This window comes from Zingiber officinale, chromosome 4A (assembly GCF_018446385.1).
Source record: "Zingiber officinale cultivar Zhangliang chromosome 4A, Zo_v1.1, whole genome shotgun sequence".
NCBI classification, from domain to species: Eukaryota; Viridiplantae; Streptophyta; class Magnoliopsida; order Zingiberales; family Zingiberaceae; genus Zingiber; species Zingiber officinale.
The window spans coordinates 52,735,442-52,758,863 of NC_055992.1; positions in this window are offsets into that span (position 1 = coordinate 52,735,442).

Below are 23,422 nucleotides of genomic sequence, written 5' to 3' on the forward strand. Positions count from 1 at the left end.
CGGGATTAGCTACCTCGGATTTATTTAGGGATACACGCAATTCATGTATGTGGTACAATGTCGGGCCCTCATGTTGATATTTATATTTAAGTACCTATATGATATATGTTTTCAAAAGAACATTTTTGCATATACTTATTTCATACTATTTGATTATTATGCTTCATGAAAATGCTCTCTTGTGATATGTCTATGATGCCTAAATGAACATGCTACTACCTTATGCTTATTCTCTCGTATGCTATGTTTATGATTTGCCAAATGAGTATGACACTACTTTATGCTATCATGTAAAATGTTAAATCTATGTGTTGATTAGATGAACATGTCATTACTCTATATCAATTTCATGATGTATGTTTTTGTGAGTAGGAAAGGATCTTACTAAGCCTATGTGCTTATAGTTTTACTTTTCCTTGTACTGCAGAAAAGGGTAAAGAATGGCTAAACTAAAGGGAGCAGCAGGAGGGGCAAAGGATGTGTGTGGCAGTGACATGGTGGAAGAGATCTGTTTTGTGTTTCAAGACTAATGCATGTTCTAAGTTTTGCATGTTAACTTGTTTTTCTACTTGATGCTTTTAATGTTTGCTACTTGACTATCTCTTTTTATTATTTCCATGAATCTTGAACTAATAGGCACTTGGTTTAGTTAAAGAATTGCTAAGAACCTTTTTTTTTATCATGCTTGAATGTTAAGGTAACCAAACTATGCTTGAATTCTATGTTAGGTTTAGTGATTAAATATTAAATTAAGTTACGCACATGAATGCTAAGCATGCTCACATGTTTAATATGTTTACATGATTATATAGTTCTCTATGTATGTTTTAAATTTTAAATTCTCCCGCTGCAATGATCACACATGTATGTATGTTCACGTAGCGCAGCTCTTGCTATCAGTAAGGGAAGGGTGGGCGTTACACATGCAAGGTTTAGTCTCTGGAAAAGTTGCACGGCCGTGTGCCACACACGACCATGCAAGGCTTAGCCTCTGGAAAGGTTGCACGACCATGTGCCACACATAGCCATACACCTCTCCTCCTCGGGAAAAATGACACGGCCATGTGGATTCACACGGCCGTGCACCCCTTTGACTCAGCCAAGGTGACACGACCGTGTGGAAGGCACACGGTGGAGCCCTGCTCCAGCAGGGAGAGCCTTACACGGTCGTGTGGGGCACACGGTTGTGCCCAAACTAGGGCTTAGTAAGGCTACACGGTCGGTCATCACCACACGACCCAGATCCTCAAGCAGTTCTAAACTTCATCTTGGCACTATTTCACTCCCAAAACACGGCTTAACAGTCGGAACAAGTTCATAGTAGAACTCTGAACCGAACAGTGTACATACAATAATGTCCTTAATAGTCAGAAAAAGGAGTAACGTCTGTGGCTTGAGTCAGGGTTAAGAAGTGCGGTCGTTATACTAGGGAAAGAAGAAAGGGGAAAATAAGAGAGGAGGGGCGCCGACCACAAGATAATAGAAGAGGATTCTTAGGTTAGTTTTTGGGCACCACCCTCTCTTCTTTTATAATCTTTGTTGGCGGCTAAAAAGGAAATATTTTAACAAAATTCTGTTTTAAATAAAATTTCTCTTTTATTCCTATTGTGGATGGTTACAAAATAAGAAAGATTTTAACAAAATTAAAATATCTTTTTTAAACCATTATAAATAGCTATAAAAGGAAAATTTTTAATAAAATTCTATTTTAAATAAAATCTCCTTTTTATTCCTATTATGGTCGGCCCCTTGCTTGGGCACCAAGCAAGGCTTGGCCGACCCTTATCTTGGGCACCAAGCAAGGCTTGGTCGGCCTTATGCTTGGGCAACAAGCAAGGCTTGGTCGACCCCTTGCTTGGATAAGAAGTAGGGTTTGGGTGGATGTGAGGCTTTATATATATAGAGGCTACAACAAAGACTAAGAGGAGAAATTGGTTTTGACCTCCTGATGGACTTGAGCATCCTGTGTTCAACCCGAACACCCAACTCAAGTTCATCAATAATAACTCATATAACTAAAGGGTCATTATTGAACTACCGCACCAATCCCATATTACAATATGGGCTCCTACTAATCATGAGTGCATTATTCTTCCTATATTTAAGATATCGTATGCCCGTTAATTAAATGAGTTACTGACAACTCATTTAATTAACATCTGACTCCAAGAGTAGTACCACTCAACTTTATTATCATGTCGGACTAAGTCTACCTGTAAGGTTTACATGATAATCCTTATGAGCTCCTCAAGGGGGCATCATCAACCTAAATAAATAGGACACAGTTTCCTTTTATAATCAACAACACACTATATAAATGGTACTATCTCTCAACTTATTGGGCCTATTGATTTAATGAATAAATCTCACCCATTGATAAGTTAAAGAAATAAATACTAAGTATATGTGTTTGCTATTATATTGGGATTAAGAGTACACACATCCATAATAATAGAGGTTCTATTCTTTTATGCAGTCAGTATAAATCGAACAACCTCAAAAGATCCTGCTCAATACACACATAGTATACTAATGTAATTTTATAGTCAAGACAGACTAATACCAAATTATACTATAACCATTCCAATGGTTTGTCCCAATCCATCTTGGTTGTGAGCTACTATTTATAATTTATAAGGAACCGATAACATGATCTTTTGTGTGGCACCACACACCATGTCTTCTATAATATAAATTAAATGAACAACTGCATTGACATATATATAAATATAAAATGAAAACGTTTGACCAAAGTTATTCCATTTCAAAATATCTCAAAACAGATGTTCATACAAAAGTTAGGCTTATAGTATACATCCCAACACCAAGTCCATCTCCAAATCACTTGACTTATTCCATGGCTCATCTAGACTCCCAAGTAAAATCCACATGAGATCCCTTGGCCATGGACCCAATTTGACTCTTAGAGCTCCCCCTAGAGCTCTTTGTTGGTGTAGGAAGCATCCGATGATCGAACCTATGTTTTGATTATGTTAAAGGGTTCAAAGTTAAGGTGTTTTGTTATCTAACATGTGTGAACAAGTTTGCAGGAAAGTCCTAACTGCGGTTAGGTAGGTGGAAAATCCTAAGGGGTGGTAACCTTAGGTCCTAGGGGGTGGTAACCCTAAGTGGACGAAAAATCCTAAGGGGCGACATCCTTAGGTCCTAGGAGGTGGTAACCCTAGGTGGAGGAAAACCCTAAGGGGCGACAACCTTAGGTCCTAGGGGGTGGTAACCCCAGGTGGTGGAAATCCTAAGGGGGGTAACCTTAGGTCCTAGGGGGTGGTAACCCTAGACAGAAAGTCCAGTCGATCTGGAGGACCGAACTACATCAGGTATGCTCTCCTGAGTGGAGTAGGTGAGGACGCGTTCCTCGGAAGAGGGAACAGTAGGCGTCGGTTTGATCTAGGGTTTTCGGTCAGAAATCCAAAGTCAGAACCGGATAGTCTGGAGACTGTCAAATACTTCTTCTATTGAATTATATGTGTGCTAACTTTGTCTTGCAGGGTATGTAAGTGTTTTGTGGACTAATATATTTTACAGGGACTAAAATGCACATCATGCCTCAGATGAACAGTACTCGAGGCGCCCTCATGGAGCTTGAGACGCCTCAGGTGCAAGGCACAAGAAGTCTGCGCAGCAAGCTTGGAGGCACCCTTGAGGGAGGCTAAGGCGCCTTGGATGCTAGGCTTGAGGCGCCTCCATGGAGCAATGAAGGCGTCTCTAGGCAGGATAAGCAACAGGTAGAGGAGGCTTATCGCAGCACAGGAAGAGGGATAGGACTTCACCTTTGAGGCGCCTCCATGAGGCATTGGAGGTGCCCTTAACATTCAATAAAAGGTTGTCTCGACCAGCACTTGAGGAATCAACAAAAAAAAAGCTATCTTTCATCAACAAGCTGCTAACGAGTTCCGACAAAGCTACAACTCGACGCCGACGACCCGGAGCTCTCAAATTATTGTTTCCTCTGTTGTTGGTATAATTACTACTTTTTTAGTGTACTTAATATTGTAATCATTTTACGATATTATAGTTGTTGGAACCCCAAGGTTGTTTTAGTGTGATCAACAAGTTAAGTTAGGTCCTGTGTGTTTCTAACCTTGTGTCTAAGTGTGCAGGAGCTTAGGAGTACAGGTAGTTGAGCGGAAGATGCAGCTAGCGAGAAGGACGACATGTAGTGCGTCCGAGGTATGAGGCGCTGCGGAAGAGTACACCGGCGGACGAGAAGGAAGCGTGCGGTGGTTCCGAGGGACGAAAGTAGGAGCGGAAGATTGCTCGAGGAGCAAGAGACGCAGCTAGCGAGAAGATCGGCATGAGGTGCGACCGAGGGACAAAGACTGCGGATGAGTACGCTGGCAGACGAGAAGGAAGCACGCAGCGATTCCGAGGGACGAGAAGTCGGAGCGGAAGCCCGCTCGAGAAGACCAGAACTTGGGTTCGGGTGAGCCTTTTTCCGGATGGCAGAGATCACTCAAGCGAGTGGATCCGGAGTAGAAGACCCGGACCGAGGCGACCCAAACAGGGGCAGAGGACCCGGACAAAAAAAGTCAATCGGAGTTGACTTTGAGGTTCGGGGCGCCCGGACCTGCCCGGGTCGCCCGGAACCCTTCCGGGCGCTCGGACCTGAAAAATTGACCAGATCGTATCAAACGCGATCTGAACGTTAGGGGATAAAGTTTTATCACCCCCAGGGCGTCCGGAACCCTTACGGCGCTCCGACCAAGGCTATAAATATAGCCTTGGTCCAAAAGCTTTAATAATCAATTTAGAAATTGTAACAACACTTGTGCGCTTCCACTGTTTAGATTAGCTTCTTTCTTTCTGTGCCTACACTGCTGTAAAAGAGGCTTCTCCGCCTGAAGGAGATAGTAGTGCGATCATCTTCCTTGGATTAACAACCACCTCGATTGTAACCAAGTCAAATCTGGTGCCTCGTCTTTTTCTGATTTACTTTCTGCTTACTTTAATTTACAAGTGTTAGTTTAAGAGTTCGAGAAGGGTATTTTTATTTTTTTTTACAGGGCTATCCATCCCCCCTTCTAGCTGGCCCAACGGTCCTACAAGTGGTATCAGAGCCGAGGTGTTTTAGGAGGACTAACCGCCAATCAAAGCTAAGATAATGGCCGGACCAAGCATCCACCCACTGAAATACGAAGGGGATTTCGCAACCTGGAAAAAACTGATGCAGGTATTTTTCACAATAGATTTTGAATTAATTTTAACAATGGAACTTGGCTTTGTAGCTCCAGAGGGTAAGGAAAAATATCAATGGATGAAAAAGGAGCATGCCGATTTCGTGGCGAACGACAAAGTAGAATACCATATGCTAAGCGTTCTTCCACCTCAAGAAGTCAACAGGATCGGGCACTACGACTCGGCAAAGGAACTTTGGGAGAAGTTCCTCGAGCTGCATGAAGGGACTTCCGAAGTCTAGCTCGCCAGAAGAGATCTACTTCACAATCAGTTCACCAGCCTGCGACTTGGGGAAGACGAGATAGTTGCACACCTACACTCAAGAATCAAGGAGATCATCACCAGACTCTCGAATCTCGGAGAAAAGGTAAGTAACCGAGATTTGCTAAGGTACGCTTTAAATTCCTTTCCTATAAATACCAAATGGGCATCATTAGTAGATGCCTTTTACATTTCTAAAGATTTAGAAAAGATTTTGTTAGAAGAATTATTCTCGACTTTTGAAGTACACGAATCAAGATGTGCAGGTATGAAGGAGCCCAAGAACAATGTCGCCCTCAAAGCATCGAGAGACAAACCTGAGTCAGAGTCTTCTCTCGACGATGAGGAAATGGTAATGACGGTAAGGCGATTTAAGAAGTTATGCAATTCTAGAAAAACTGACCATCCACAGGGTAGAAAGAAAAGGACAATCCACTGCTACCACTGCGATGAAGAAGGGCACGTCAAGGACAACTGCCCCAAGCTGAAGAACAAGGACAAGGAGAAGGGTAAGAAGCCTATCCAAAAATGAAAGGCCCTAAAGGCGACGTGGGACGATAAGTCGTCGGAGTCGGAAGTCGAGGCATTCTCCGGACTTGCTCTAATGGCAAGTCATCAAGACGACGACTGCGAGTCAAGCTCTTCCGAAATGAGCATCGAGAGCATCGATGAAGGGGGAGCCACGTCGAAAGAAAGTAACAGTTCAGGGGGAGAAACGGACAACGAGATCGACAAGGTAAGTGAGGTACGATCACTTCCTCCCGATAAACTCTTTAAGTTTGTTAAACTATTAACAAAAGACTATTGCAAATTAAAAAAGGAGATTAAAAATTTAAAAATAATTTTGGCCAAATCTTGTCCTTTAGAAGAATTAGACAAATCAAAATTAGAAAATGAGAAATTGGAATCAGAAAATAAAGATCTGAAAATTCAAGTAGATAATTTGAAAAACCATGCATGCTCATCTAATTTTAGAAAATTTAAAAATTTAAATTGGTATTATAGATATTACTAGGGTCAAATTAGGAATATTTCAAGAAAATATGTACCTAAAAAATATTTAATTAATTCAGTAGGCTGGAACCTATATTGGGTTCCTAAATCTTGCTTAGTCTAAATTTTTAAACAAAATCAATGCTTTCAGTAAGAAAATTAAACAGTGAATTTCTCTATGAGGTTTTGTTTAAGAAAGTGGTTGTTGCTCCAATAACCAAGAAGGCCTAGTGCCTCGCCATGACCTGAAAGCCAAAATATTGAAATAAATGTTTATTTAACTTTCGGTCAAAGTATTAAAATTAGAATTAATTAATACTATTAAAGTTTTTTTAAACATTTTTTTTAAAAAAATATTCTTATACTTAGAAAAATACTTTTATGTGAAATTTTTACTTAGAAAATTTTACTTAGAAAAATCTTAAGTTAAGATTTTTTTATTTTCTTTCAAAAATAAATTTTGCAAAAACTTAATTTTTTTAAAAAGATATTTTTTAACTTATAAAAATTTTTTGAGTATTTTTTTCCTTAGAAAAATTCTCTTTTATACTTAGAAATATTTTCTGAAAATATTTTTTTGCCTAAGTTAAAAGTTGTTCTGAAATTAAAAATTTCTGCTGAAGTTTTTTTTTGCAAAGTTATCTAAGTTAGAATTTTTTTCTTATAATTTCACTTAGAAAATTTTCTTAAAATTTTACTTAATTTTTTTTTTTTTACAGAGACTGCTTATTATTGCAAATATTTTTAAGGATCTCAAAATTTTCTAAGTTTTTACCCTTAGATGTTTTCTCAGAACCCCATTTTTTCTGTGATTAAAGGGGGAGAAGGGAAAGTATAAGTCTAGGAGGAGGTAGACCATAATTTAATTTTATTTTTGATTTAACATGTTTTATTTTTTAATTACAAATTTATTTTAATGTCTATTTTTACCCTAGCTTAACTTTGGTTCCTCACACCAAAAAGGGGGAGATTATTGGAACCCCAAGGTTGTTTTAATGTAATCAACAAGTTAAGTTAGGTCCTGTATGTTTCTAACCTTATGTCTAAGTGTGCAGGAGCTTAGGATCACAGGTAATCGAGTGGAAGACGTAGCTACCAAGAAGGACGGCACGCGGTGCGTCCGATGTACGAGGTGCTGTGGAAGAGTACACTGGCGAACGAGAAGGAAGCGTGCGGTGGTTCCGAGGGACGAAAGCCGGAGCAGAAGATTGCTCGGGGAGAAAGAGACGCAGCTAGTGAAAAGGTCGGCACGGGGTGCGACCGAGGGACAAAGACTGCGGATGAGTACGCTGGCGGACGAGAAGGAAGCACGCAGCGATTCCGAGGGACGAGAAGCCGGAGTAGAAGCCCGCTCGAGAAGACCGGAACTTGAGTTCGGGTGAGCCCTTTTTCGGATGGACGAGATCACCCAAGCGAGTGGATCCGGAGTAGAAGACCCAGACCGAGGTGACCCAAACAAGGGTAGAGGACCCGGACAAAAAAAGTCAACTAGAGTTAACTTTGGGGACCGGGGCGCCTGGAACCCTTTCAGGCGCCTGGACTTGAAAAATTGACTAGATCGCGTCAAACATGATCTGAACGTTGGGGGATAAAATTTTATCCGCCCCCCAGGGCGCCCGGAACCCTTAGGGCACCCCGACCAAGGCTATAAATATAGCCTTGGTCCAGAAGCTTTAATAATCAATTCAAAAATTATAACAACACTTGTGCGCTTCCACTATTTAGATTAGCTTCTTTCTTTTTGTGCCTACACTGCTGTAAAAGAGGCTTCTCCGCTTGAAGGAGATAGTAGTGCGATCATCTTCCTTGGATTAACAACCACCCCGATTGTAACCAAGTCAAATCCGGTGCCTCATCTTTTTCTGATTTACTTTCTGTTTACTTTAATTTACAAATGTTAGTTTAAGAGTTCGAGAAAGGTATTTTTATTTTTGTTTTACAAGGCTATCCAACCCCCCGCCCTTTTCTAGCCAGCCCAACGATCCTACAATAGTTGTTGCCCACCGAAAGCAATTAGCAATCGCGGGCCTTGGAGTAAGAGTCGCCCTAGGCTCCGAACCAAGTAAATACTTGGTGTCTTTTGTGTGATTGTTTTCTTATTCCGCTGCTTTACTCGTGACGATTTTCGATTACGAAAGTGAAAGCCACGAGTGCTGTTCACCCCCCCTCTAGCGCTTCTTGATCCAACACTCTTAACCATAGCCACCTCCCTAGGTGACTCATCCACATTTGCTAGGCCACATTGGTGCACCTCCGGTGACACTTGGCCTACAAACCTAATCTTTTTAACCTTGGACACCTTGTCCTTGGTTAATTTCTTCTTACCTTTAAATGACTTTCCCTTTCCATTTATTGACTTCTCCTTTCTATAGTCATATGTGTTGGATCGTGAAGAATCGATAGAGGGGGGGGGGGTGAATATCGTAACAAAAACTTTCGTAAAGAGTTAAGCAACGGAAAAGGAATAAGGAAAAGAAGAGCAAGGCTAACACAAGTTCTTTTTACATGGTTCGGAGCCTTTGACGACTTCTACTCCAAGGCTCGCACACAAGGGTGTTTTCGATGGGTAATTCACCAGCAATTCAGAAATTATTACAAACTAAGTATAGGAATGCCAATGAAGAATTAAAGCAATACCGACAAAGTAAGAAACTAAAAGAGCAGTGCGTTTGTCGGAGCCTCGCAGCGTCGCAGGAGCACAGGAGAGCAAATTCTGAGTTGATTATTGAGCTCCACCTTTGACCCTCCTTATATAGGAGGCTCGGGGCATCTGGAACCTTCAGGGTGCCCTGGTGTGACGTAGCCGATCCAACCAGGAGGCTCCACGTGGCGACGACGCGAAGATGATAAAAGTTTACCTCCGGGAGCCCGGGAGGTCCTCCGGGCGCCTGGGCACCTCCCAGGCGCTCAAACCCAAGTTTTCCAGCAGACTCCTTCCTGTAAGAAAAACTTTAGTCCGAGGTAATTATACCCTGCACAGATTGTTAGCACAGTTTTATAGATAAGAAAAATAGTAATTAGATTCCATTTCTCCGAGATTGGAATCTAGTCAAGATCTCGACTTAGAATTCCGAGATGATTCTAAGTCGGATCGGTGCCTAAGTTCCCTTCTTGGGAATGCGTCCTCACAGTCACTGAACTCCAGTGACTTACCTTCACTTACCTGCCAAACGTCTGGTCGGCCCTTCAACTAGTTTGGACTTTGCGCCAGCTATCCAATCAGCCCGTCGAGCTAGACTTTGTGTCAGCTATCTGGTCGGTCTGTTGACCTAGCTGGGCTTCGTGCCAAACATCTGGTCATCCCGTCGACTTGTTTGGGCTTTTCCTACACACTCGATAAGAGTGTTAGATCACCAACAAAACTAACTTAACCTATTTTGTCATTCGTCGAAACCTGGGTTAGACCGTTAGTGCTAACCACACCAACAATCTCTCCCTTTTTGATGGAATGACAACTTGGTTAAGTTAGTGTAAAATGCAAGTAAAACAAGCATTTACAAGTTTTTAAGTTAGTTTATATTTTCAATTTGTTTTAGCTAATTTAACTAATCTAACCCTCCCCCTTTGGCATTCATCAAACACAAACATATTATAAATACAGAAAAAGTGCAATAAGGAATATGGACACTTGTAAGAAACAAGTCAAATTGACTCGGGGTGTTAAAAATAATTAAGGATTTTACTTTAAAGAGTATCTCTTAACCTTTTCAAAATAGCTAAGTTATGAAAAATAGATAAGTTTAGAAAAATAGCTTAGTAATAAGTTTGTAGATTTTCAACAGATAATTTTTGCAACCATAAATTTATAAAGGCTAATTTTTCAAGTTGAAGCTAACTTCAAAGAAGTCAATTTTCAAACATAAGTGTATAAGTTCCAAATTTCAAAATTGATTTAATTTTCAAAATAAGTTTGAACTTGAAACATTTTTCAACCATAAATTTTATAAAAGTAATTTTACAAAAGTAAGTTTAAAAAAAAAGGTGAGATTTAATGTTCAAAATCTAATTCTTCAAAGTTAAGTTTGTGAAATCTAATTTGCAAAACTAAGTTTGTAAAATTCGATTTTCAAAACCAGTTTTCAAACTCAAAACCAAAAAAAATTAATATAAAACTTGGTTTTACAAAGGTTAGGGTTTTAAAACATTTTTAGAAGAATATTTCCCAAAACCTAATTTCAAAAATATTTTTAATAAAATGTGAAAATAATTATTGCTCCCCCTGAACCTGACATTGTTAAATCTGTCTAACTAGTTAGTTACTTACTGACTATTCAGAGGATAGCAACTTTCACTTGATTACTCAAGTTAAGTCTAAGCATCAGTTAGTGTTTGACTACACTGAATGACTTAATTGGATTAATATCTGTTTGATATTTAACGCCCAGACTTATATCGATACACTGATATAAGCATCTTAAGTCCAGGTAGCTTGCCTATACATCTCACCCTTTTCTATGTTTGACAATCACAAACAAGGGAGTCCTAGGGTGTTGGTGAGATGCTCAAATACTATGTTAGTTAGAGCCCTAGAGCCAATCATTTGATGATTGTATGAACTCATGTATATCATATTCTTGTATATTAATAAAGGCATTTTTTTGGTTATTATACTTATTTGTATTAGTGTCAAATAGACTAAGTATAATAGCGTCCTTGAGTAGAAGGTCCATACCTATATCAATCGATTAGTTGAATCGATAGTGAGATGATATAGGGAACACTACTCTAAATCATTCCTAGTCGAGTATTAACATTCAGGGACAATGTTAATGCAATAAGACTAGCATGTAGGTCAGTTCGATGACTTGATCTCACAAGTCATGGATATAGAGATATCAAGCTGACACATGGGTATACATTGGAGAATGTATACTGAATGACCCGTCATGAGAAAGTATCATGGATCGTTATATGAGTGTCATATACTTTCTCATGTGGCTATTAGTATGACTATTAGTCCTTAGACCTGAAGTCACCATGGATCCCTACATAAGGAGTTATGTACTTTGGTTTCGTCAAACGTCACCCGTAACTGGGTGGACTATAAAGGCGATTACTGGGTATATAACGAATTATGCAAAGGGATGTGAGTGATGTAGATGGGATCTATCCCTCCCATATGACGGGAGCGACATCGCTATTCTTGATAGAGTGAGACCACTAAGTGCATGGCCATGCCCAAATGAGTCAACATTAGATGTTGAGCTCATTTGATTGAGTGAGTCTACTTGGAGTTCAAGATTTAGATTGATCAGAGGATGACACGGTCTATGCCTCATATTGATCAATCTAGATGTCTAGGATAGAAGGACACTTGTCATATATTGTGAGGAGTCACAATTAGTAGTCACAAGGTGATGTTGGATCTCGACATTTCTTGTAACTTGGGTAGCAATGATGTATTGCTAGATGTCGCTCATTGCTTATGTTTCTAAAGGAGTTTAGAAACATTGCCAACGTTACAAGAACCTATTGGGTCACACACAAAGAACAAGTGGATGGAGATTAGGTTCATATGATGAACCAATTGGATTAGGTTCATATGATGCACCATAGATTGGATTCAAATTAGACTTATTGAGTTAGACTCAATTAGTTTCAATTGTTGAATGAGTCTAATTTAAATTTGATTCATTGAGTCAATTTATATTAATGAATTGAGATTCATTAAATTGAAATTGACTTGAATCAAAGAATGAATGCAACTCAACATGGAAGAGATTTGGTCAATTTTGACTTGACCAAAATGGGAAGTTGAAACATCAAGTTTGACTTGATGAATTGCCACTTCATGGAGGATGACTCATCCTACATGGCAGCCACATCATCTCCTAGTTGTCAAGGAGGTTACAATCCTCCATTTAATGTGGCCGGCCACATTAAATGAGGGGGTTACCCATGTGTGGCCGGCCACATAATGAAAGGAGGTTTCATTGTTTTATTGCTATTGAAGTGGTGTAATTGTTTCTTCTTCCTCCTAGATCTCTTCCTCTTTTCTCTTGCTGGTGCCGTGCACTTCCATGGATGAGAAGGTGGTTGAGTGAATCCAAGAGCAAAGGAAAGGTGAAGGTCACAAAGGAAGGATACTACTAGTGAGTGTATAAGATTTCTTTTGTACCTTCTTCTTTTCTTCCTTTCCATTTCCCATCCGAGAGCCCTAGAGAAAGTGCTAGCACACTTGGGGCTCTCTTCTCCATCCTTTGAGTGTGGGAGACACTCCTTGTTCGTGTGGATATCATTAGAGGAGTGTCTACGTTGACACTCTTGAGATCCGGCGTACCTTGAACGAGCGGGATAAGCGAAGGGCACTCTTCGAAGGTATAAGGTTTTTCCTTTGTAGATCTACTGTAGATCAATGTTTTGAAACTCGTACTCGTAATTTCCGTTCGGTTTTCCTTGCACGGATCTACGGCTTTGGGTGATTCGGGATTTCCGCGACGCGAAAAGCGGTTTTCGCGGCCCGAAAAACCCAACATACTAGCCCTAGGGGAACATGATTTCTAAGGAATTATTCTAGTCTAAGGCTAAAACCTTTTTGAAATTCTAAAAAATAGGAAATTTTGAAAAAAAAAATTTAACCTAGAATTTAAAACAATGATTTTTGAAAACAATTTTGAAACTCTGAAAATCCTAGTCTATTAAGCACATTCCTAGTTTTCTACGTAGATTGCTAAATTCACTCTCAGGGAGTGGTTTGGTGAAAATATCAACTAAATTTGACTTGGACTCAATGTACTTGAGTTCAATGTCACCTTTAGTAACATGATCCCTGATAAAGTGGTGTCTAATTTCAATGTGTTTGGTTCTTGAATGATGCACAGGATTTTTTGTTAAATTAATTGAGCTAATGTTATCAATTAAAAATTTTATATTGGTAAGGTTCAAGTTAAAATCTTTTAGGGTGTGCATCATCCATAGTAGTTGTGCAACGCACTCTCCTATAGCTATATATTCTGACTTAGTTGTAGATAAGACAACATAGTGTTGCTTTCTACTAAACCAGCTGACAAGTGATGGACCTAGTAGTTGACATCCACCACTTGTGCTTTTGCGGTCTAACTTGCACCCGACATAATCTGAGTCAGAATATCCTATTAATTCAAAGTTGTTGGTTCTAGGATACCAAATTCCTACATTTGTTGTTCCTTTAAGGTATCTAAAGATTCTTTTGACTTGAGTCAAATGAGATTCTTTAGCACAGATTTGGTATCTAACACACATACTAACTGTAAATAAAATATCTGGTCGACTTGCAGTTAAGTATAGTATGCTACCTCTAACACTTCTATAGTATTTTAAATCAACCGATTGTCCATTGGGGTCATCATCTAGGATTGTGTTCACTGCCATGGGTGTTTTATCTCTTTAGTATTTTCCATTCCAAATTTTTTTAAGTAACTCCTTAGTGTATTTTTGTTGATAAATGTAGTTTCCTTCATTTGTTTGTTTGATTTGTAATCCTAAAAAATAGGTTAATTTACCTACTAGACTCATTTCAAACTCATGTTCCATTAGGCTTGTGAATTCATCTAAAAATTCTGAATTTGTTGAACCAAAGATTATATCATCTACATAGATTTGGGCTAATAAAAATATCTTCTTTTAGTAACTTAATGAATAAGGTTGGGTCAATTTGACCTTGGTTGAACCCATTAGAGATTAGGTTAGAAGTTAATCTTTCATACCATGCCCTAGGTGCTTGCTTAAGTCCATATAAGGCTTTCTTTAATTTAAAGGCATAGTCAGGGTGTTCTAGACTTTCAAACCTTGGCGGTTGTCCTACGTAGACTTCTTCTTTTATTAGTCCATTAAGGAAGGCAGATTTGACGTCCATCTGATACAATCTGAACCCTTTGTGGGCTGCATAACTAAGTAACATTCTAATGGACTCTAATCTAGCTACTGGGCATAAGTTTCATTATAGTCAAGTCCTTCTACTTGACTAAACCCCTTAGCAACTAGTCTGACTTTATTTCTAGTAATTTCCCCAGTTTCACTTAATTTGTTTCTAAATACCCATTTTGTTTCTATTATTTTCTTATTTTTGGGTGGTGGTACTAGGTCCCAAACCTCATTACGTTCAAATTGAGCTAGTTCTTCTAGCATTGCAATTACCCAGTCTGGGTCAAGTAACGATTTAGCTACTGTTTTAGGTTTAATTTTTGAAATTAATGAAATTTGACTTAGGTTTCTAAATGATGACCTAGTCTGAACCCTTAGGTCTGGATCACCAATTATTTGACTAGTTGGATGATTTGGGTTGACTCTAATAGTTCTAGGAGGTTGACTCTCTTAAGGTTCTTCTTCCTCTTCGTGATTTAGAAATTGATTGATTCCTTCAGGATTAGTATTTTCTTGAACAAAATCAGTTGGTTGAAGTTGGGTTTGTTCTTGATTTTGTTTGGATTCTTCAAATTTTACATTTATAGTTTCTTCAATTCTTAAGGTAACTTTATTGTAAACTCTGTAACCTCTACTATTTAGGGAGTATCCTACAAAAATTCCATTCTCTACTTTAGATGTGAATTTTCCTAAGTGTTCTCTTGTATTTAAAATGAAGGCTGGGCATCCAAATATTTTAAAGTATTTTATATTGGATTGTTTATTATAGTAGAGTTCAAAACAGGTTTTATTATGTGTTTTATTTAATGTTGTTCTATTTTATACGTAGCAAGCTATACTAACAACTTCTGCCCATAACTACTTAGGTAGGTTGTATTCATTCAACATTGTTCTAGATGCTTTAAGTAGAGTTCTATTTTTTTGTTTCTACAATTCCATTTTGTTGGAGAGTTTTGGGACACGAGAATTCGTGATGATAGCCATTTTCGAGACATAATTTATTAAAGTTATGATTTTTAAATTCTCCCCCGTTGTCACTTCTAATTCTTTTGATTTTAAGGTCTTTTCCATTTTCAACTTGTTTACAAAAGTTTTTAAATATTTCAAAAGTTTCATCTTTATTTTTTAAGAATTTGACCCAAGTGGACCTAGAGTAGTCATCTATTATGACTAGACAATATAAACTTCCATTTATTGATTTGACTCCATGGGAGTCAAATAGATCTAGGTGTAGAAGTTCTAATATTGAGTTGGTTTGTGAGTAGATTTTGTCTGTTTACCATGTTGACAAGCATTACATATGGTTGAGTCTAAGTTAGGTAACTTTGGTAAGCCTCTAACTAATCCATTTAATTTGCTTATATTTCTAAAATTTGCGTGTGACATTCTTCTATGCCATAACCAGGTTTCTACTTTTTGTGTTAAATAACACTTAACTGAAGAAGTGGTTAAGTTAATTGCATAGATGTTGTCTTTTCTAAAGCCTTTTAGACTTATAGTAGGATTATCTAGATGCTTGATTAAGTATTCTGTAGATGAAAATTTAACCTTATACCTAGTGTCACACAATTGACTTTTACTTAGGAGATTATATTTAAAATTTTCAACAAGTAAGACATTTGTAATAATAAAATCTATTTTTAATTCTATATTACATATACCAATTACTTTGAGTTTCCCATTGTTTCCAAAGTCAACTATTCCTAGACTTTAGTAAGTAAGTTGGGTGAACTTGGTGTCATCTCCAGTCATATGCTTGGGGCAACCACTGTCCAAAATCCACCTGCTTTCCTACAATAGGTAGGAATTAAAGTTAGTCTAATTTTGATCTTTTAAGATCATTTTCAAGGTTGATTATTTTATGTAACAATTTAAGTTAATTTTCAAGCAAACAGAATTTAAGTTTAATTTTAAGAAAAATTTTTAAATTTGAAAAAAAAAAATTAAGTTTAAATTTTAAAATAGATTTTTAAGTTTGCAAAAAAAAATTGAGTTTAAATTTTAAAATAATTTTTAAGTTAAAAAAAAGTTTAAAATTTTAAAATAATTTTTAAGTTTAAAAAAAATTAAGTTTGAATTTTAAAATAAATTTTTAAGTTAAAAAAATAAGTTTAATTTTAAAATGAATTTTTAAGTAAAACAAATTTAAGTTTAATTTTAAAATAAATTTTTAAGTTAAAAAAATAAGTTTAATTATAAAATAAATTTTTAAGTAAAACAAATTTAAGTTTAATTTTAAAATAAAATAAATTTTTAAGTTAAAAAAAATTTTAATTTTAAAATTAATTTTTAAGTAAAACAAATTTAAGTTTAATTTTAAAGTAAGTTTTTAAGTTAAAAAAAATTATTTTTAATTTTAAAATGAATTTTTAAGTTAAAAAATAAGTTTAATTTTAAAATGAATTTTTAAGTTAAAAAAAATTTAAGTTTAATTTTAACATGAATTTTTAAGTTAAAAAAATTAATTTTAATTTTAATTTTTAATTTTATTTTTTAAATTAATTTAATTTTAATTTTAATTTAATTTAATTTAATTTATTATTTTAATTTTAATTTAATTTGTTAATTTAATTTAATTTAATTTAATTTAATTTATTATTTTATTTTGTTTTATTTTATTATTTTAATTTAAATTGAGTTCTTACTCATGTCACCCGATCTACGTTTTCAATCAGGGAATCCTACAATTTTGTAAGATGAATTAGGTTGAATTTTAAGGTTTAGTTTTAACTTTGTGTTAGATTCAGGTTTAGCTTTGGGTTCAATAGATAGTATTCTCTGGATAAACTTCTGGGCTATAGTGAGTCACTTGGACATCATTAGAGTAACCATACCTTCGAAGTTTTCCAAATACTCATTGTAAAATACGGTACCCAAATAATATTTAAATAATAAGGTTATTGGACAAATAATCTTATTGGATTTTTCAAGAATTTTAAAAAATTTTCTGGGAATTTTTCGGAGTCCGTTTGGCGTAGTTTAAGGGGATCATTTATAGGTTAAGTGGAAGCCCATTTAAAATATCCAAAAGTGAGAGTTGATTGAGGAAACCAACTTAGGGTTTAATTGATTTAACCTAAGTTTAAAACCTCACCTATTCCTTACCCGTGCCCTAAAAATTCTCCACGCCGAAGCCTGCTTCGTCCCGATCTCCCCTCACCTCGCGACAGTGCCGAGCCTCTCCTCCTTCCCGAGCCCTCACGTGGCCGACCCCCTTTCCCCTTTCCTCCTCTCTCTCACCCGAACCGCCGCAAAGGTCTCCTCTTCCTCTTCTCCGATCGTCGGAGCTGGAGCTGCCGTTGAGCTCCCTGATTTTCCTTTCCTGGCATGGGCTACCTTCGGCCAAGAGTAGGGAGGTGCTGTCCTTTCTCGTATGGCACGACCTAGCGTGACCTAGCACCGCCGAAGTCGCCGACCAGAGGAGCAGTCGCCGGCGCCTCTGGATACCCGAAGCAGCTGCCCATTTCGGTCGTCGGCTCGTCGTACCATTGATTTACCGCCGGCCATGGGACATATGGTGTTGCCGAGGTCGTGCACAGGCTTAAGTCCCTTTCTCCTCTATTCTTCTTACTATCATCGTTCGATTCGTTCACCACTGGTGCTTCGCGTTGCCTGCCCTAGTCGGATTTCCTCCGCAAGTTGAGGTAGTGGTCGTTGGCTCCTTCCGACCACGAGCCTTTATTGTTCCTTCAGCTGTGATCTAATTTTGGATCCAACACCGTCTCCTTTCATCAGAGTAGTTTCTACCCTTCTCGGAGCTCTACCCTAGCCTGGGCCAGCAACACACTGCTCTTCATTACCGCCTGTGCTCAGGATCACAGTAGTTGCATTCATCTGAGAGGAGTTTATGGAATTGGATTGATTCTTGAAGGTAATTGGTTAACCTTAGCATTTGATTTGGGCATTTGATCTTGATGTAGTGTTGATTTGGGGTTATTGTTTTGGAGGTAGTGGCTTCGCTCTTCACATCGCCGATGGTTTGTGGCTGACTCCGTTTGATCCGTGTCAATTTTTGGCTGCTGAAGAAGAGGTAAGAGGATTAGAATGGAGAAATTAGTAGATTGTTTGGATGGTTTTCTTTATCTAGTTAGTTAGATGCTTAATTGTTGCTAACCCGTAGAAGTATGTGGATGGATGACATTGAGGTAAAAATCTGATCAGAGGTTGATTATTTTGAGTGTTTGTTTCATTTTTGTAATAAATTGATTATTTGATTATAGTATGGATGGGTTGTACATATTATATGATTAAGGGAGATTTGATTCTTGGCGGTGATGGATTGGGAATCTGTTGAGGCTCGGTTTTGGAATAGGGATGATTTATGTATAAATCTAATCTTGTGAAGGAGATATGGATTTATTTGATGAGTATCAGATTTGGGATTTTAATAATCTGTTGATAATAGAGATTCAATTTAATTAATGGATGATCTAAATTGATTTAATCAATTGAATGGATTAAACTATGGTTGACATTGGGTTGGATCTTATTTGATCTATAAAGGAGATAATTGAGGTTAATCATTTCTATTAGGGTATCCACTAGTTAGTTTGAGTTTTGGGGTTTAGCTAGATATTACATATGTGATTATCTAAATTGTACATCGTGTGATTTGCAGGATTTTGATCCGAGATGAGCGTCTCGACGTGAGATCGTTTGGCACGATCGACACATAAGGTGGGTACTTCTTACTTTATCTCTTTAGCACATTGATCTTAGTGCATGAGCTATATGTTTTAGATGACTACTATGTTTATCTTGACTCCACTCTTATTTTTCCTGCGCTTGATACTTCCACTCAATCTTTGAGCTACTCGTGTCTATTTCTATACAGTCTCTTATTGTTATCGATGATATTTAGCAGATACCAGACATCAGGTACTAGACACTGGATATATAGATACCGGACACTAGATACTAGATATTAGATTCTGGATAGATAGATACCAGATACCATGTTTACTTGCTTTGACTGCTATCTATTCATGTTTCTTATTGAGCATGCTGGCTTCTTATAGCATACCTGTTTTCTGTTTATATATATATGATGACTGCTGCCTTATTCGCATCATGTCATTGCATGCATGCCGGCGACCATGTCTCTCTTGTGGTGGAGAGGGTCATTGGCCAGGGCCGCACGCTCGGCCACTCATGGGTAGTGGCGGCTGGAGCGTGCTGCTTGTCCTGTCGTGCCGCACTCGGCCACTCATGGGTAGTGACGGCTGGAGTTGCGGGCAGCAGGGACCCCCGTCGCAGACGTAGCTATTCAGCTACTATGTAACTGTCCACTCGGTCACTCGAGAGTAGTGGCGGCTGGAGTGTCGTATAGTTGTCATCGATCCGGCCTCTCGACCATACAGGGGTCGTGGTGCAGAGAGGTGGGTGGGGTGACCATCCGTACATACGCTGTTGTTATTATATCTGCTGGTTGTTTACCTATGCTGTTGTTGCTTATCTATGTTGCTGTTACTAGCTTATGCTGTTGTTGTTTATTTATGCTGTTATGCTTACATAGGTTGAGATTTATACCTGTGATATATGTTTAGACACTGACTTGCTTACTGTTGACATGTATATACCTCACACGATACCATGTAGTTATGAGCAGTACTGTAGCAGGACTTTGCTACACTTTACCTTTTACTACTAGCCTACGATATGGTTTCAGGTATGGACACTTATTATGATATCATTGTAGTATCTGCTATTTCTATACGAGACTGTATACCTTTGCATCTCTAGTTTGATTTACTAAACTCATGCACTATCTGTCTATTACCCGCTGAGTCTTTATACTCACCACCCCGTATATTGGTAATTTCACCAGGTAGCAGGTAAAGGATTTATGGAATCGCTTGGAGATCCTGTCCGTTAGTCCCACGTCACATTCGAGGATGACCTTACGATTTTGATATTTCTTACGCTATTTGTATTTTGGGTTTTGTACTTGTTTATGTATTTGTGTTCTCTTGTATTTGGTTTGATATTATTGTGTCAAGCCGAGCCGACTCGCAGTTAGTTACTTTATGTTTTGTGATCGTTGTTTGTAATTTCCGCTGTGTTGATTTAGTACAGCTGTGTGGGCTGATTCATATATATTTATATTACTGCGTGGTTGTTTTTATTTCTGTTTCAGCCGAGTGGGCTGCTTATATAACTGCGTAGTTGTGTAGATATTTTCCAGCCGTATGTGGCTGATGTATATTGTATGTATATATGCCTCAGATTGTCACCCATATAGGGGAGATGCTGCCGAAATTTTTCGGTAAGGACTCCTCTGGGGGCGTGACAGTCATATCCACTTGACAATACAAAACCTTGGTCTAACTGGTTAGGATCCATAAAGGGTAACTTCAGTCAGTTCCACTTAGCCAAATGCACTAGGTCGAAGCCATATCTTCCTAGACATGCATAGACTAAGCTTCCCTAACGTACTATCATCCAAAACTTCACCAGTACCATTTTCAAGTTAAACTTGAACCCTTTTCTAATTAGTCCTAAGTACCCTGCCGGGTAGATTAGTTTCGGTTACCCTTTCGGGTAGATTAGTTTTGGAGGTGCCAGCTATTCCGGAGCCTCCCCTTGAATTATTGGCCTTTTAATTTAATTTTTGGTTTTAGGTTTATGTCTATTTCTTTTATAGTTATAATTTACTTGATGATAGTCTAAGTTTTGATGAGTTTTAGAATACTTGGATTTTGAATTTTTTGGTCTAGGTTTGTATTCTGGCTTTTGATTTGATTTAATTGACTTTACGTAATATATTTTGTCTTTAGGTATGTAAAGTTGATTAAGTCCTACTTGCGTGGTTAAGCACGCTTTCGGAACCCAAGCTTTACTTGTTGGTTTGTGTTGGGTTATTAATGATTTAAATGTTTTATTTGAGCTTGACTTATAGCCAAGTCCGGTTTTATTGTAAATTTCTTTTTGGTTATTTAAGATTAGATATAAGTTCTTAGATCTTGTTGTGAATTTTTCTAACATATCTTTTAATTTGTTAATTTCTAATTTTAGTGTCAAATTTTCTTCCTCAAGAGTTAGATCTTGAGTTGGATTATTCTTTGTGATTTGTTCCTTGAGGTTTTGATTCTCCTCAAGGAGCAGTTTGTTTTTGTTTTCTGATTTAACTAATTTACTATTTAAACAAGAAATAATTTTAAAAAACTTTCTATTTAACTTTAAGTATGTAACGACCCAATTTTTCTTATTTCAAGTTCTAAAAGTCCATAAAAATATCTGGAAATACTTTTAAAATATTCTAGAGATTTTTAGGAATTTTTGGAGTATTTTTACGTAATTTTTGGAGGTCGTTTAGTAGGTTTACAAAAAGAAAGAAGTTTTGACCAAAAATCGTTGAAGGTGAGACTCGAACTCATGACCTCGGGTCGGACTGACCCAACTAGACACAGCCCAACTAGCTGAGCTACACGGGCTTTGTTAACTAAGAATGGAGAGAAAAAGAGTTAAAGTTTAGTTATTTGGGAAAACCCTAGATATAAGAAAAGGCTTAAGTTTCTCCCGAACCGAAATCCCGAAACCTAATTTCTCCTCCTCCCTCACGCGCGCGATCCTTCTCCTCTCGCGGCGAAACCAAAGAAGCGGGCTTAGGGCTCTTCCTCCGGCGGCCGGCCAAAGCTTTCCAAGGGGTTCTCTCCACCTCCTTGAGGTCGCCTTGTCAGGGGGGGGGGGGGAGCATGCGGGCACAGAAGAAGCAACGCGAGCTCGGGTTTTCTCTGAACCCTAGAAGCATCTTCTCTTCTCGGTTGTAAGTCCAAGAATGCTAGGTAAGTACTACTCACTTGTGGTAGGAGTAGCTCCGAGGTTTATTCTTTGTTCCTCTTCTTGTTTCTGAGTTTAATTAGGTGCTTTCTTTGTTTTCTTGGTATGCCGTGAGCAAGGGATGAGCTTGATGTTTTTCTGCCGTGAGGTTGGAAGGATGAACACGGGAAAAAGTTAGTGTGAGGCACGTTAGTCCCTTTTGGTCACTGGCTGTGCCACAGTTCCGGAGGATTTTACCTCTGTTGGCTTTGAATTTCAGTTGTAGGGAATTAAGAGGTTAGGGACCTTAGAACAGATTCATGGTGTTGCTCATTTTTCCTGCCAATCCGATGAAGCATAATTGGAGATTTAGGGTTGTTTTCCAAAAAGGGGTTAAGCTGTGAATTTGATGTATATGTTTGTTTTAACTTTACAGTAAGTTGATTTTGATCTTATGTAAAGAAAATAAAAGCACGAGTATCTCCCTTTGGGTTGCTGTGCAATTCGACTACTTAGCTGAACATAAGAAGGCCTAGAATTTCTGAATAGCATGTAGTTTCCTTTAGGTTGTTACCTTACTGTTGCTTATTGTTAATTTAGAGCTGTAGCATAGTTGTTCCGCTACGAAATGGGCACAAACAGCTCCTTACTGTTAGTTTCGGTTATGCTTTGCATTGGACAAGAACAACCCTATATTTAGCATATCTGGTTAGACCCTTTTGTGCTGTATAGTGGCACGAACAACTCTTAACCTAAATACAAAGTGTTAGTTTCTTTGCTATTTAATAAATATGAACAACCCTGTTTAATAGCGTTGCAAATTCAGTCCTTCGTTAATTTGTAAGCATGATACTCTATTGGGTGTGTGCAGCATTGATCCCTTTATTCTTAGGTTTCATTTGCTATTAGTTATACCTGGGCAGATTTTCTAGTTTCCCATTGCTATTGGAATAACATGAGCAGATTTTTATATGTATAGGAAGCTCAAAGTTGCATTCTTTTGCCCTATTTTACAGCATGTATAGAAAGCTCAAAGTTGCATTCTTTTACCCTATTTTACATCATGTATAAAAAGCTCAAAGTTGCATTCTTTTGCCCTATCTTACAACATGTTTAGAAAGCTTAAAGTTACTTTCTTTTGCTCTATTTTATAGCATGATTAGCAAGCTTAAAGTTGCTTTCTTTGCTCTATTTTATAGCATGGTTAGTAAGCTTAAAGTTACTTTCTTTGCTCTATTTTATAGCATGATTAGTAAGCTTAAAGTTGCTTTCTTAGCTCTATTTTATAACATGATTAGTAAGATTGATTAGCTTTCTTTACTCTTATCACAGCATGTTTTAAAAGTTCAAACTAGCTCTGTTTTGCTCTATTCTA